This window comes from Cervus canadensis, chromosome 12, assembly GCF_019320065.1.
Source record: "Cervus canadensis isolate Bull #8, Minnesota chromosome 12, ASM1932006v1, whole genome shotgun sequence".
NCBI classification, from domain to species: Eukaryota; Metazoa; Chordata; class Mammalia; order Artiodactyla; family Cervidae; genus Cervus; species Cervus canadensis.
The window spans coordinates 42,155,353-42,172,951 of NC_057397.1; the positions used below are offsets into that span (position 1 = coordinate 42,155,353).

General features: G+C 42.7%; 1 protein-coding gene across 2 annotated transcripts in view; it reads right to left on the minus strand.

The window, feature by feature from the left end:
- The window catches only part of PAG1 (phosphoprotein membrane anchor with glycosphingolipid microdomains 1), a 162,052-nt gene that overhangs the window by 70,135 nt on the left and 74,318 nt on the right, over positions 1-17,599 (minus strand). The window contains exons 3-4 of one of the 2 annotated variants that reach the window (XM_043483090.1): positions 2,356-2,426; positions 10-107 (exon numbers count right to left, since the gene is read on the minus strand). The gene's annotated coding sequence lies outside the window, so the exon portion shown is untranslated. The remainder of the gene's footprint in view (positions 1-9; positions 108-2,355; positions 2,427-17,599) is intronic. The other variant, XM_043483089.1, reaches the window with a different exon arrangement.

Below are 17,599 nucleotides of genomic sequence, written 5' to 3' on the forward strand. Positions count from 1 at the left end.
AATATTTACCTTGGAGAAATGTCTGTCCAAATAAGTATTCAAAACACTGGCAAAATGTATTCCTTTTGAAATGTTGTGGTGTTGAATGTTTTCTCTTCCTTCTTGGCCTATAACCAAAGAGAAAGAAAGTTAGGAAAAAAAAAAAAAAGATGGATAAAGACTGTGACAGATACTGGTCTAGTTCACGGTAAAAATCCAAACATAGAGCTTCATATTCCTTCTTGAACAAAGCAAACTACAAAGAAGAGGCAAAACTACACATAGTAGTGAATGAACAAAAAAAAAGTCTCAAAATAGCAGCCAAGTCAATGTGTAATCAAATACACACCAATGTCCTTGCTCTTTCCTGATGTGTCCCCATTTTACAACAAAGCCATCTATGTGTTATTGGAGTGATATTAAAATTCAAACAACTGTTGTCTGAATTTGAGATAAAACAGGTGATTTATTTGAAGAGAGTATTTATGCTTCTAGGTAAGGTAAGCTGTGATTTAATTGTGAAAATGTCTTATTAAAAGCAGAATCTTTGGTGCAGCATGAACAGGGCAGGCCGAATGACATGCAGATCTAATCCGGAGTGTTCTTTCATCTGTTCCACTGTGAAATGGGGAAGATGTGCAGGAATGGAGGAGACCACAGGGATGACTTCAGTTCATCTCACATCCATGGCTTTGCTCTATGGCCATACTTTTCCTCCACCCTACTTTCCTCTCTAATTCTCTTCCCACCCTCTAATAAACATCTCCTGCGCTGAACCTCTATTTTTACATAAGACACCATGATAAATGTAATATAAGAGAGGGGGGAGGGGAGAAGGATGAAATGAATGAATAAATGAATCTCCAAGGAGAATATCCTGGAAGTTGACTAAGATTCAGAACAGCTTGATTATTTAACAGACTAACATATAATTCCTGATTTAAAATCTAAAAAACTGAATACAACATGAGCCTTCTAGATTTGCGTCCGGTGATGTTCTTTTATCAGAACCACGCATGATCGCTTAGACTGAGAGTTTCTATTTTCCATAGCAGAATCAGCAGATTATTTATACTATCTTTAGGTACAGCTATTGTTTCCCTGATAGTTACCAAGTAAGAAGCGGCTGACTTTTGTTTGCCGCTGCATTTAGCTACATTATTTTTTTCCTTAAAAAAAAAAAGTCTAAAAAGATTAGAATAAGTCACACAGTCAAGGGCTGTTGTTCTCCAACTCAACTCCAGGTCTTTCCACTGTCAATCAAGCAAGCAGAGAGGGCAGGGCTTCACTGGGTGAAGGGCTTGACAGAAAAGAGCCATCTTTCAATCTTTCATTAGATTTCAAATCAAACCCTCCTCCTGAGCTCCTGCCATTCAGATATATTTAGATACAGATTACAACTGCAAACCTCTCCACTCTCCCACGTTGTCACTGTCAATCCCAGAGAACTCTCTTGAGTTCATTAGTGATATGAGCAAAATTTACTATCTAGAGCAAACTGCTACATTAAAAAAATAAAATGAAAAGAATAAACATGCTTCTTAAAGAGCCAAATCTTACCAATATGTATGGGAATTAACTTGCTTGCGTATGCTATCTGTATTACTAGATAGGGGTAAGGAGTCTGATTTTAAAACTGAACACATTATTTGACTGCTACTTTAATAACATAAAAGTGGTACATAATTTTGCATCTTCAGAACATGCATTTCACCAGTTAGAAACATTCCAGGGAAATAAGGTAATCAAGACAGTGTGGTACTGGCACAGGATAGACATCTAGATCAATGGAACAGAATTCAGCATCCAAAAATAAACCCGCAAATCTATGGCCAATTGATTTTTGACAAAGATGCCAAGACTATTCAATGAGGAAAGAACAGTCTTTCCAATGAAAGATTCTGGGGCAACTGGATAGCTCCATGCCAAAGAATGAAGTTGGATCCTCAACTCAGACTGCATAGAAAAGTTAACTCAAAACGGATCAAATGCCTAAATTTAACAGCTAAAACTACAAAACTTTTAGAAGACATAAGGGTAAGTCTTTAATGAGCTCAGATTTGGCACTGGTATTTTAGATGTAATACCAAAAGCACAAGTAATTAAAGAAAAATAGATAATTTAAGCTTCATCTAAATTAAAAACATTTTTTATGTTTTAAAGGATACTATCAAGAAAGTGAAAAGACGACCCAAAGAATGAAAAAATATATGTGCAAATCATATCTGATAAAGCAGCAGTCCCCAACCTCTTTCTGGCACCATGGACAGGTTTTATGAAAGACAGTATTTCCACGGATGCGGGAGGGGGGATGGTTCAAGCAGTAACTGAGTGATGGCGAGCAGCAGATGAGGCTTCATTGTTCCCATTGCTCACTTCCTGCTGTGTGACCTGCTTCCTAACCTGCGAAGGTCTGGTCTGTGGCCCGGAGGTTGGGGACCTTTTATCTAGAATATACAAAGAACTCTTATAACTCAATGATGAAAAGACAAATAACCCCAAAAAACAGGCAAAGGATTTGAGTAGATATGTCTCCAAATGGGGCTTCCCTGGTGGCTCAGTAGTAAAGAATCTACCTGCCAATATAAGAAATGCAGGTCCAATCCCAGGGTCGGGAAGATCCCCTGGAGGAGGAAATGGCACCCTGCTCCAATATTCTTGCCTGAAAAATCTCTTGGTCAGAGGAGTCTGAGGGGCTACAGTCCATGGGACTGCAAAGAGTCAGACATGTCTGAAGCGACTGAACACAGCATATGGCAAACCCAAGGGTAATTTTTGCTGGAATCACTGGAGTTGCTGCACTAAAGCTGGATCACCCAGCTCCACTGAAAACTACCACAGTCTGACTGAGACAAGCTGAATATAATTCAGTGTGGACCAAGTTTTCCTTCAGGTCCCATCTCAGACCGTGACTATCTCTGAGTGTGGACAGCAGCTAATTACCGCAAATGATGACTTACCCACGATGACTTCTTTTTTCTGCTAAATGGAATTTCAGGGTTTCTGAAACCAGGTATCTACTCAACTATGACTGCCCCCCATCACATACACTACATCAGCAGAAGCCAAGCTCAGCACTGCTTCTTCTCCACCAGCTTCTCTGACAGACAGTTCTCATGGGGACTCAAACCAGGTTCTTAACATGGATGAGGTCATTCATAAGAGGCTCCAACAAATGGACTCTGGGAATTCATGTTGGGGTTTTTTTTCCTTTTTTTTTTTTTTAAATTGGAGGATAATTGCTCTACAATATTGTGTTGGCCTCCACCATACATCAACATGAATCAGCCACAGGTATACATATGTTCCCTCCCTCCTGAACGCCCTCCCATCTCCCACCCCATCCCACCCCTCTAGGTTGTCACTGAGCACTGGTTTGAGCTCCCTGTGTCACGTGGCAAATTCCCACTTGCTATTTTACATATGGCAAAATGTACACATGTCCACTCTTCTCTCAGCTCGTCCTACCCTCTCTTTTCCCCACTGTGTCCACAAGTCTGTTCTCTAGGTCTGCATCTCCATTGTTGCCCTGCAAATAGGTTCATCAGTACCATCTTTCTAGATTACATATGCATGCGTTAATACACAACATTTGTCTTTCTCTCTCTGACTTAGTTCACTCTGTATAATGGGTTCTCGGTTCACCCACCTCATTAGGACTGACTTGAATTTTGGTGACTAACCTGAAGGGTCACTCTAGCTAAAGCCTCTTAAGAGCTGAGCTGAAGTCGCTCAGTCGTGTCCAACTCTTTGCGACCCTGTGGACTGTAGCCCCGCCAGGCTCCTCGGTCCATGGGATTTTCTGGGCATGAAAAGTCTCTTAGAAGAGCTAAAATAGAATTTGAATTCTGGGCCACTGGGACCCCAAGGGATTGGTTACATACTTGACAGATGGCCTGGCCCAGCTGCCATTGCTGAAGAGAAGTTTAGGGAGAGGAGCACTTGAAAACTATGCCCTACAGCCCCTCCTAGGGCAGCAGTGATGACGCTGTTAGCACACCTCCCTGCAATCTGGGTAGATAAATACTGGGATCTGGTAGTACAGATTTGAGCAACTTGACTCCAAATGCATGCTTGACAGGCCAGACATCTAGTCAATATGAGACCAGACACAAGGAGCTCCTTTATAAGGAGACATTTACTCAAGGAGTTCAATGAATAATTCTCAAATTTAAAAGAAATTTAAAGGTGACCTATAAATCCAACCTCACTTGATACTTGAACCCTTTCTCCAATGTCTGTAACTTCTAGCTCGTGAGTACAATGTCAAAAATACTCAGCTTAAAATAGCAGTTAAATGCTCTAAGCAATGAATCACAGTGCCTAAGATACAATAATCACTCAATATTTATTCACTGTTTGAGTGAATTTTAAAAAATCAGAGCAGACTCCAGGATATTGCAATAATGAAGCTGCTCTCACTTGCAGTCCCTGAAGACAGAAAAAGGAGTAGGACTGTAGGTTTGCTCATGATGGACGTATTACCATGACAATATATCTCATGTGCAAATGCCAGCTAAGTAAACCCTATCCTATCCATGTTTTAGTGGAAATAAGGGCTTCCCTGGTGTCTCAATGGTAAAGAATCTGCCTGCCAATTAAGGAGATGTGGATTTGATCCCTGGGTCAGTAAGATCCCCTGGTGAAAAAAATGGCAACCCACTCCAGTATTCTTACCTAGGAAATCCCATGGACAAAGGAGTCTGGTGGGCTACAGTCTATGGGGTCCCAAAGAGTTGGACACGACTTAGTGATTAAACAGCGGCAGCAAAATGGAAACAAAGGGCTTCCCTGGTGGCTCAGTGGTGAAGCATCCATCTGCTAATGCAGGAGACTTGGGTTCGATCCCTAGTCGGGGAAGATCCCATGTGCCCTGGAGCAACTAAGCCCTTGCACCCCAACTACTGAGCCCACACAGCCTAGAGCCCGTGCCCCTCAACAAGAGAAACCACTGCAATGAGAAGCCCACACACTGCAATAAGGAGTAGCCCCCACTTGCTGCAACTAGAGAAAATCCCGCACAACAACAAAGACACAGCACAGCCAAAAAATAAATTAAAAACAAACAAACAAAAAAAACACGAAAGGCTTTGAGAAGGAATCCCTTTCTGTCTCTGGGAAGCACTGTCAGGTTTGAGCTAGGGGTAAGGAAGGCTTGTGGCTGTAGACTAGTTTGAGTCCTGGTTCTAATTTCTAGGGTTATGCAGGACAAGTCCAGTACTGTTCTACAGGGCAACATGTAAAATACTTAAAGACACATATTTAAAGAGATCCCTGTTTCCCTGACTTTGACTGTCCCCTTCTCCATTTCAAAGAGTGTAGTTTTGAGTATCATCTAGCATGACTCACTCCCCTGGTTCGCTCCCTGGAGAAGGGAATGGCTACCCACTCCAGGATTCTTGCCTAGAGAATTCCATGGAGAGGAGCGTGGTGGGCTACAGTCTATAGCGTTGCAAAGAGTCGGACATGACTGAGTGACTAACACTTTCATTTTTAGCATGACTCATTCCCTTGGAGGCTCAGATAGTAAAGAATCTGCCGACAATACAGGGAACCTGGGTTCGATCCCTGGGTCCCCTGGAGGAGGGCATGGCAACCCACTTCAGTACTCTTGCTCAGAGAATCCCATGGATAGAGGAGCCTGGCTGGTTACAGTTCATGGGATCGCAAAGAGTTGGACATGACTGAGTGACTAACCCTTTCACTCGTTAGCATGACTCAAAGAGAACAAAGGCTGCAAGCAGAAAGGAGCTGAGTCCTGGCCAGGCCTGCTCATGAGAGCAGAGTAGGCAGAGAGCCCAATCCAGCTGCAAAACCTAACCCAGGAACCAAACACAACATCTGATGGACAAGGTAACCTCGATCTGATTTAGGAAATCACCCTCATCTGGGTTTCAGGGATGGTGGGAGGGGAATTCTCAGGGCCCAGCTATCACAGGGAGGGCAGAGCTCTCAGCAAGGAGCAACAAGCTGGTGAATCAGGAAGGTGCCCGCTACCGTCCTTGAGGTCCAGTCATGGCTACAGAATCTTGCCACTGGGCAAGGAGGCAGGGTAAGAGGCACAATTCTTGGCAAGATCATGATAGATCATGGTACTCAAAGTAGATTATGAGTTCCAGACACTGAGACAGATGGGAAGAGAAAGAGTTAAACTTAGAAGGTCCAACAGTGAGTTTCCTGGGAAACTGGATCAAGCCTGGGATACCAGATCTTACATCTGGATGGTAAAGAAGGCTACTTGGAAAAAAAAAAAAGAAGGCTACTTGGAATGCAGTGGTGGTCATCCCAGTGGTCAGCATTGAGGCAATACCATTCTCAGCATGGGAGATCAAAATTCAACCAACACTCAGTCAGCACTGAGCAAGACGACTGTGGGCAAGACTTAGAACGTGATGGCTGGATGCCCTACACACTGTGGGTAGGCTTAAACATCTTAAGTATTTCCTGCTTTAGAGAGAACAATTCGAAAGCATCAAATCTTTGGCACTCAGCCTCTTTTATGGTCCAACTTTCACATCAATACAAGACTACTAGAAAAACCATAGCTTTGACAGATTCAGTTCAGTTCAGTCGCTCAGTCCTGTCCAACTCTTTGCAACCCCATGAACCGAAGCACACCAGGCCTCCCTGTCCATCACCAACACCTAAAGTCCACCCAAACCCATGTCCATCAAGTTGGTGATGTCATCCAACCATCTCATCCTCTGTCTTCCCCTTCTCCTCCTGCCTTCAATCTTTCTCAGCATCAGGGTCTTTTCCAATGAGTCAGCTCTTCGCATTAGGTGGCCAAAGTATTGGAGTTTCAGCTTCAACATCAGTCCTCCCAATGAACACCCAGGTTTTCTAAGTAAAAGTGTAGTATCTGGACTGACACATGTAAGACTCCTGTGCTCCTCTTCACAGGTGCAGTGTTAATTCATCTGGAGAACTGCCTTCGAATAAGAGAACGTCAAAAAATGAAAGCGTCAGCACCCAGCAAGTCTCCTCCTACCTTCTCTGTTTCCTCCCAACTTGGTCCTCTTCATGTATCATCTCCCCCGCCCCAGGGGAACTAAACATCTCTCTTTACTGCTTTTTTGCAATTTAATTGGCGGCAGTGGTAGTGAGGTGCTCTTGACATCCCTGTGCTATATCTGCCTTAGATCTGGGTCACTGTGTTAAATGTCGAGATGTTCTCCAATTCTGTTTCCTTCATTTGTTATTATACTAGCCATCTCGCCCAGTTTGGGGCCATGCATATTTCTAGTGTTTTACCCAAGTGAGTCCTCATGTTTCCTAGAACAGGATTAGGTTCAAATTGCTGTTGTTGTTTAGCTGCTAAGTTGTATCTGAATCTTTGCAACCCCATGGACTCTAGCCTGCAAGGCTCCTTTGTCCATGGGGTTTCCCAGGCAAGAATACTGGAGTGGGTTGCCACTTCCTTCTCCGGGGGATCTTTCTGACCCAGGGATTGAACCTGTGTCTCCTGCTTTGCAGACAGGCTCTTTACTACTGAGCCATCGGGGAAGCCCTAGGTTCAAATAACAGAAACCTTTTTCCAGGAAGAGAGCAATTTACTAGTTTCCTCTCGACAGACTTAAAAAACCAGTTATTAATCAAGTTCATTATACATACCCTGTCTTTATCCAAATATTAAATATTAGCAATGTGATACCCTTTTGGTTAAAGAAACAAATATATCTCTAAACAAATATGTGCTATTTGTTATTAATCCTGCTGAATTCTATAATGGGTTTAAAAAACTGTCAGTATAATAGATATCAACCTCAAAACAAAGCCATATTCTTCTGTTAAAATTTCAATATTGAGCCTTTCACTGTAGTCATCCAAGAAAACTACATAGTATTCAATGGTATGTGTACATAGTACTCAAAACTACATATGCTCAATGGTACAGCAATTATATGGGCTAAGGTATACTGTGAATCCTGGAGAAGGAAATGGCAACCCGCTCCAGTGTTCTTGCCTGGAGAATCCCGTGGACAGGAGAGCCTGGCGGGCTACAGTCCATGGGGTCACAAAGAGTCAGACACGACTGAGCATGCACACATACTGTGAATAATGGAAAAACATGTCTTATGATGCTTCCTTCTCCTGCATTCTTATTTTCCTTGGGCTGCACTTCTCTTGTTAAGCTCCCTCATGTTTTCTGGCCATTTTTCTTGCTGGTTCTCCCAGCTGTCTCATCTTTTCCACCCCACCCCCCTCCCTCAGACTGCTTTAGCTCACACTTCCAGCCTTCTTGGTATTTACCAAGTTAACACTTCTAGTCCTCACACCATCTGATGTCTCTTGCTTCATTTTCACACACTCTAACAGCTGAAATCCCTAGTGTATGCAAAGCAACAGTCCATTAAGAAAAGAGTGTTTTTTGGGATTTTGTTTTCCTTACTGAGAACAAAAAAAATGGAAAAGGCAAGAAAGAGTGGTTCACAGAGGTGTCAAAGAGAGACCACTCTGAAGATAAGATGAAGGGGAAAAAAAAGGATTTTTTTAAAGCATCAAAAATTTATGACACTGGGAAAATAATTCCCTCTGAAAATCCCCTTCACTGGTGTGGCTTAATGAAAATAATCCCCTTTCCAAGAAGACTATATTCGAGGAAACGGAAGATGAAAATCCTTCAACACAAATCCTTATACTATCTACAATATATGGAACCCAGGGAAGCATAGATACAGTAATAATACATATACTGAGTCATTAAATGACATTTTATTAGACATTAATAAATGACATTATTATTAACAAAACTTCTTTTTCGTTAGTATCATCACTTGGAAAGAGGCTTAAAATGACACCTTTTACTATAAGTCTTATCTGTCAGCCTGCATCCCAAGTGAGCAAGGCTTGGGCATGAATTTCCTGCAGTTTCAATATTAACAGAGAAAAAATAAAAATGACCAAAGCACTCAACAGTTAAAAAAATCCTTTCTTGATGGCAAAAATCAGAATACTTTATGTTATGCAAATTTAATGTATTTGAGGAAAGCTGCATGCCTTTCAGATATCTGAACAAAAAGCAAGGTAGCATAAATACTAACATTAAAAAGCTTAGTTTCGGAACTTACATCTTGCTTCAGCAAACAGAAAATAAACTGACTCCTCTAAAGGTTAGTTTATGAATGGGAACTTAAAAAAATATTTAAAGACATCGTAGCCAATGTAAATAAACCGGGAATAATAACCCAGGCAACCAAAAAGGTCATTCATTCATTCATTTCCTTATTTACCTTTCAATGGTATTTCTTTGCTAAAACAAAAACAAAAACAAAAAATAAATATTACTCCATTCCCTCCCACTCTGTATCTGGGAAGCTGTCTTTTGGACTGGGACTTAGGCCGCCATATATTTAGCCTATGGCTTTGGCTAGGTTCTGCCTAATGACGGATATTTAACTGGGTAGCCAGCAGGCCCACTGCTGTTGTTTATCCCAGAGCCCAAGATCAGCCTCTGGACATGTCCTGATGAGGAATAACCACTGTTTTAACTCATCCTGGGACCACTGAAGGGGTGGTGAAGGTGGAGGGTTGCTGATCACCGATCTTTTTTGGAAGAAGTTGTGCAAATGGGTGTATACGTGTTTGGTGGTGGGCAGGAGTGAGGTGGGGGCGGGTGGGGATGTAAGAAGACTTCTTACGTAGGAAGCTGAAGAAGGAGACCTGAGGTTTGCCCATCTGTACATTCAAGATTCAAAAATTCACAGAAAAATACTTACTGCTAGGAGTCCCAGCCTCTGAGTAATTCAAGACAGAAAGGGCCCTTCCCTCTCTTCTTAAGGTTCTAAAGAGCTGGCTGTGTGGTCTGTGTTGACCTGAAGGAACAGCTCTGTGGGGTCAGAGCACAGGTCACACTTGAGCTCTGGCTATTTACCCCATTATTGAAAAATTGTTGTCTGTAAAGTCTCTGAGTTTCAGAGGGGTGTGCAGGGGTGTGACTTGGTCCTTATAAAAGGGGAAATTTGAGAGGTGCACACAGGAAGAGCACCCTGAGAAGCCTGGAGGTATGTTACCACCATCCAAAGATGTACCAAGAGCTGGAGAGAGGTCTGCAACAGGTCCTGTCCTAGTATCTTCAGGAGGGAAATGGCCCTGCTGACACTGATCCAGGATACATTTCTAGATCTAGAATACATTTCTGATGTTTAAGCTACCCAGGCTTCCCAGGTGGCTCAGTGGTAAAGAATCCACCTGCCAATGCGGGAGATGCAGGAGAATCAGTTTCCATATGGTTGGGGAAGATCTCCTGGAGAAGGGAATGGCAACCAGCTCCAATATTCTTGCTTGGAAAATTCCACGGACAGAGGAGCATGGTGGACTACAGCCCATGGGGTTGAAAAGAGTCAGACATGGTTGAACAATTGAGCACAAATGCACGAACCTATGCAGTCTATAGGACTTTATTATGGTGATTCCAGGAAATTAAAAGAACTAGTATATGAAAAATATATATATACACACACACACACAGACATATGGACTTCTTAGGTGGTACTACCGGCAAAGAACCCGTCTGCCAATGCAGAAGACATGAGACATGGGTTTGATCCCTGGGTTAAGAAGATCCCCTGGAGAAGGAAATGGCAACCCGCTCCAGTATTTTTGCCTGGAGAATCCCATGGACAGAGCAGCCTGGCAGGCTACAGTCTATGGGGTAGCAAAGAATCAGACATGACTGAAGCAACTTAGCACACGCACACACATACACACACATATACACACATATAATATATATATACACACCCATATATTCACATATGAATCACTTTGCTATATATCTGAAACTAACATAACACCGTAAATCAACTATACTCCAATACGAAATTTGAAAAAAATAATAAATAGGACTAGAGATGAGTGTTACCAAGGCAGCATTCATCACTTTGGCTTCTCATATCAAGAAGTTTACACAGCAACCCAGCAGCTACACTGGAGTTATTTCTTCATTGTGTATGTGCATTAGTCACTCAGTTGAGTCTGACTTTTTGCAACCCCATGGACTGTAGCTCACCAGGCTCCTGTGTGCACGGAATTCCCCAGGCAAGAATACTGGAGTGGATTGCCATTCCCTTCTCCAGGGGATCTTCCCTACCCAGGGATCGAACCCAGGTATCCCACATTATCGGCAGATTCTTTACTATCTGAGCCACCAGGGAAGCCCATTTCTTCATTATATGAATTCAGGTGAACATGGAAATAACAAGCAGGTTCACATAATTCATGATACAACTTCAAAGGAGGAATTTGTATTTTTTAGATGGTGTTGTCAATAATAGATTGAGAGACTGATTACTCAAACATCATGAAGCAGAGTTAGAGAAAAGTTTCAGTCATTTCTTTAATCTTGAGGAAAGTTCTGAGAGGATTCCCTAAGAATATGATTCAAGTGAACATTCCACTCACAAGCAGGTTCACATAATTCATGATACAGCTTCAAGGAAGGAATTGTATATTTAGACATTGTTGTCAATAATAGTTTGAGGAACTGATTACTCCAACATCATGAAGAAGAATTAGAGGAAACTTTCAATCATTTCTTTAATCTTGAGGAAACTTCTGAGAGAATTCTCTAAGAATCTCACTTAACAAAATTCTTAGGGATTTTTTTTCTTTCGCTTTATTGGGACATCTCTTTAGACTGATGTCATAGCTCAGCTTATTTTCTTTGACTCTTGGGTCATTCATGTTTTTCCTTGAATTCCTCCTTAGGTCTGCCCTGCTTTATTGTTTAGCACTTGTACATATTTCAGAGTTAGATTAATGTAATTTTAGAGTGAAAGGAAGCTGTAATATTTCAGCTCAACTAATTTTAGCCACAAGGAAGCTGATGCCCAGCTGTGATCACACAGCTGGTTAAGGTACAGGCTGAGCCAGAACCACTTTTCATTACCTCCAGATCTGTGGCCCTGGCCTCACCATGTTTCACAGAAGCTATCTGTGCATGTCTCCCTCATCATATGAATCTGGCTCCAGGGTTGGTGCCTTTTATGTTTTTCACATCTCATCCAAAGATTCTCCTGCAATGATGCATTCAGAGCAGGCATACCAAAATGCCCATTTAAATATGGACTACTGATGATCTAGGTAAGTTTCTGTATGAAGATACCAGCAATTGATCATACATGACCGCTCTTCAGTACACTGCTATTTTTTAAGGTTAGAGTGCTGTGTCGCTTCAGTCATGTCTGACTCTTTGAAACCATATGGACTGTAGCCCGCCAGGCTCCTCTGTCCTCGGGATTATCTTGGCAAGACTACTGGAGTGGGTTGCCATTCCCTCCTCCGGGGGATCTTCCCAACCCAAGGATCGAACCCACGTCTCTTATATCTCCTGTACTGGCACGCAGGTTCTTTACAACTAGGGCCACCTATTTTTGTTTTAAGTCTCTTCAATTTATTTACAATCTAGAACATATCTCCTTTAATCTGACCACAGAACTAATTGGCATTATATGTAACCCAGGTTTTTTCTCTTCTCTGTTTTGATCTCTAGGCTAATGGCATTTTAAGTGAGATGTGAAATCTGGGCTTTACTTTGTCTGGTCAAAGAAGGAATGTAAGCCCATCTACTTGGTTAAGTAAGGTGGGAAGGGAAAAGAGAAGAAGGCAGTAAGAGAAAAGATTAGGTTTGACATTAACACACTACTAGGTGTAAACAGATTGCTAGTGGGAGCCTGCAGTATAGCCCTGGGGCTCAGCTCAGGGCTCTGTGATGACCTAGAGGGGTAGGAGGGACGGGTAGGAGTGGGGATGGAGAGAGGTCCAAGAGGGAGGGGATATGTAAACAGAGCTGATTCACATTGTTGTACAGCAGAAACTAATTATAAAATTAGCTTTCATAATTATACACTAATAAATGAAAACAGAAAAAAAGAGAAAAGGAGAAAGGAAAAATAAGTTTTAAAGGTTTAGAAAAAGTAAAGATTTTGAATTCCCTTAGACAAAGATATGATTTTTATCACAGTTAGTAAAAATCATTAGACAACAGACGCTCTAGGAGCCAACACAGCTGCATCTTCCCAAGTGAAACAGCTGAGAGCAGTTTCCATATCAATCTGTCCAAACGGAGAAAACCGGGGTCACTCTCAAGCCTGGAAAGAAGAAGAAACAAAGACATCCCCCGAATCCAACTGTGAAAGAGGGAAACAGACAAACAGGAGCAGCCTCCTCACTGCAGAATTACATTTTTTTTTTTGTCTGCCATCAACAGGTGTTGCCATGGTAACTGTCCTGTAGTAAAGAAGTAGTAGAGGTAAGAAAATCTACACAGACCCACATGAAGGGGAAAAGAAGAAAGGTGTGCTGTAGACACACTCACCTCAGACCTCGCAGGATGAGCCACCAGAGGCTCGCTCTCCTGTTCGGCAGGTCCCTGTGTGGCTGGGACAGGGCTCAGCCCTGGTGTGGTCCCTGAAGAGCCAGGGGACTCTCGGGGCAGCTTTGTGGCCCTCAGTTTACCTTAGGTGCTAATTTACATCCCCACTCCACGAGCACTCTTTATAGCTCTGTGATGCCTTGCGGGGAAGGTAACAGTTTTGCAATGTATGTCTGGAAACTTCTAAAGAGGGAACATATATCACTGAACAACTTCCTTATCGTCTGCCTACTTCTCTCAGGTAGTGTGATGGTGACAATGTCTTGGCTTTCTCCCTCCAAATGGAGAAGCTAGGGTTTGCATGCAATGAATTAGTGAAATAATAACAGCTATTTCTTCCTGTGAACAACTACAGCCAATATGTGTAGCCCTGGTATCAGGGTCATACCTCAGAGGCTGCCTGGGATTCGAAGCCCATCTCTATAGTCCTTCCTCCATTGCGTGCGTGTGTGCTCAGTCACTTCAGCCGTGTACGACTCTGGGTGACTCCATGGACTGTAGCCCCACCAGGCTCCTCTGCCCATGGGATTTTCTAGGCAAGAATACTGGAGTGGGTTGCCATGGCCCTCCTCCAGGGTATTTTCCCGATTCAGGGATCGAACCTGCATCTCCAGCATCTCCAACAGATTCTTTAAAGCTGAGCCACCGGGGAAGCCCCCTCTTTCATTACTCACAGCTAATGATAGCATTTCATACCTTTAGCATCCCAAATACACTAGTATCACAAATGATAAAATAATATTCTGAAATACTGCATTTTTATTTTGTAAGCTATTGTTGGTGACCCCCTGAAAAAGCACAACCTATCCCCCTTATTTACCCAGCTTTTTGTTGTTGCTCAAAGGACCACTCCATTTTATAAATAAATAACATGGATAAATACAGTTTGCTGACTTCTGTGATCCTTTAAAATTAGTTAGGACAGCTGATGAAACAAGCTTGTTAACATTTGAAAGGTTTAACTTGAGAGACAAATCAGTGTGGTATCAAGGACACTAAGCTAAGGCCAAGCAAGCATCAGGGTGCTGGGCAAAATAACAATAGCTGAGAAACTGAGGTGTGAGACCTGCCTTTTCTTCTCTTGCCCATTTCTGGGACTCAGAGTCCTGCTCCCGAAAGAGACAGAAGCTCCTGCAAAGGGCTGATGTGAGGCTCAAATGAAATAACGCCTATCTACGAAAGCATCATGTTGTTCACAAACATTAACCACTAGGCAAATTAAAAGCTGAGGTTGTCACTTTGTTTCTCAAGCTATCTACAAATCTGGTGCCACCTGGTTCACAGTTTTGAGGATAAAGCAGGCCACAAAATTTTCACATGATGTTTTTGGCAGAAAAGCTCTTGTGATTAGTTGGAGGTGCTTATCTCTCTGGACGTCACTGTCTTCTACTAGTTCCTGTTCTTTTTTGTTTGCAGGCTGGCAGATGCGTATCATGGGACACACGTGTGTGTGTGCGTGTGTAAAAGAGGAAGAAGGGGCAAGGGAGGGAAGAGAGAAAGGAAGGAAAAATGAGAGGAACAAATGAGTTACCAAAGTGAGAAAGAGCTTTCATTCCAGTTCCTCACATATGTAGCCATCCCTGATGGTATTTGTTACTTTATGTACTATCTGTGGATCCCTAAGCATACCTTCTTGGTGGCCTTACCCAGTGTGTAGCAGAAGCAATTCTACTCTGCTGATGACACCGATGCCTGCCACTGACTCTCCTCTCACCATGCTGTTTCTCCATTTTTATGCCAAATGGCTTCGCCGATTGTAGTTCAAGATGCACGAATCCTTCTGTCTCTCAACTAAAACCCTAGATCTCTTTTACAGGAAGATACACAAACTTCTTTTTTGTGTGCTTGTTTTACTAAAACACAAACACAAAGACCAGCTCCCTCTTTAAAATGTCCTTTTATTTCTGAGTGTTTTGAATTCCTGGTCCCCACCTCATCCCTCCCATTCTGTCTCCCATCTTCCGCTTTCCTTAAAGCCTGCTGGTCATCACATTCAACTGCTGACTGAGACACCCATGAATTCAACCTCTTTACATTTTTGTTAGAGTTGAGGGGAAAACACCTTAAAAAGGCCTTAAAAGATATAAAAATCTAAAGGTATTTTTTTTCTTTGTTACATATTTGTTATGGTTTTCTACACAAGGCATGGTTCCACTGTTTCTTCATGTCCAGTTATTATACCTTAGAGAACTTTCTGTGTTAGTAAACACTGAGTTATCTCATTTCTTTAAACTACAGAGCCTTCAATGGTATTACAGATATACTATATTTAGACATTTCCAGGCCAATGGATATTTAGGTTATTTCTGATTTTCCTAAGTTAGAAACAACGTGACAAAAATTACTCTTGCAGGTATATCTCAGTGTAAGCGTGGGAGCACATGGATGGGACTGACTCCCAGACATGGAATTGATGGTCACAGAGCGTGTGTACTTCTTGTTTAATTCTCTGTCCTCCTTGACCGAAAACTAAAGTTGCATTAATATACAGTCTATTTAACTGTAAAAGACAGTGTACCTCTCAGTTCTGTGGGGCTTCACCACCAATCATATTCATTTCTCTTAACAACTTCTGTGATTCTTGGGATCCTTGTCTGCGGATGGTGTTTCTTCCCGGTTTTTCAGTGCTGATGTGGATTTGTGTTTGTCTTCATTTCTTCTTCTTTTTTAAAATTTGGTGCATGAAGGATAAAGCAGCACCCCACATACTTGGTCAGCTATGTAACTGCCATAAAACCTCTTGCCCAGCCTCTTACCCCGTGTGCATTCCTCCTTCACAGCTGTCCACGTCACCCTCTGAAATGCAAAAATACTCACCTGACTCTCCTTCTTAAACTTGGTCAATAACACCCTGATGCTTGGTGGGTATTATGGGTTGGATTTTGTCCCTTAAAAATATATGTTGAAATCCTGGCCCCCAGTATCTCAGAACGTGACCATGTGTGGAAACAGGATCGTTACAGATGTATTTACTTAAGATGAAGCCATGAGGGTAGACCTTAATCCAATAGGACTGTGTGCATTAGTTGCTCAGTTGTGTCTAACTCTTTGTGATCCTGTGGACTGTAACCTGCCAGGCTCCTCTGTCTGTGGAATTCTCTAGGCAAGAGTACCGGAGTTGGGTTGCCATTTCCTCCTCTCGGAGATCTTCCTGACCCAGGGATCGAACCCTAGTCTCCCACTACGCAGGCAGATTCTTTACCGTCCGAGCCACCAGCGAAGCCAATAGTACTGGTGTTCTTATAAAAAGGGGGAAGTTGGACAGACAGATAGACATGCATGGAAGGAAGATGAAGGCAAGAAACACATGGAGAACCAAGCAAAGACGGAGGCAGAAGTTGGAATTATGTTGCCCCAAGTCAAGGAACTTCTGGGGCTACCAGAGGCTGAAAGAGGCGAGGAACGATCTGACCCATAGGTTTTAGAGGAAGTATGGTCCTGCAGGGTTGCCCCGGTGGCTCAGGGGTAAAGAATCTTCCCTACAATGCAGGAGATGAAAATTTGATCCCTGGGTGGGGAAGATGCCCTGTAAGAGGAAATGGCAACCCACTCCAGTATTCTTGCCTGGGAAATCCCATGGACAGAAGAGCCTGAGAGGCTACAGTCTATGGGGTCACAAAAGAGTCAGACACGACTGAGCAACTAAACAACGACATGGCCCTGCAGACACTATGATTTGGAATTCCAGCCTCCAGAACTGTGAGAAAAGGAATCTCAGTTGTTCTAAGCCACCCAGTGTGCAGTACCTATGCTATAGCAGCCACGGGAAATTAAATCAGGGACTAAAGTCCAACCTCTTAGGCAACTCACACAGTACCTTTCCTGCAGCGGCTCAGGGCCCTCTGCAACCCACTCACTGCTTTTCCTACCAACGCCCTACTTCCTTATCTGCTCACGTCCCAAAGCTCTAGGATGCTTCCCAGAGCCATGCTTTTGAACACCCTGCTCCCTCTACCTAAATTCCCTTCTCCACTCCACAAGAATTACTAATGTGCCTCAGCTAATCTCCAGGGTCACCTCTGTTATGAGCTGTTTCTGACATTTCCCTTCTCCACCAGAGTCCCCAGATACAACTACCTGTTCTCCTGAGTCCCCTCTGTGCTGGCTCTAGAGTACTCAGACATTATTTTGCACTTGCTTGTTTATATACATCCATCCTTCTCTTCTATGCTGTTGAGTTCCTTAAAGGAAGAGTCATTCAAAGTATTCTAGCAAAAATCCCTGCATATAACATGCTGAAATGGG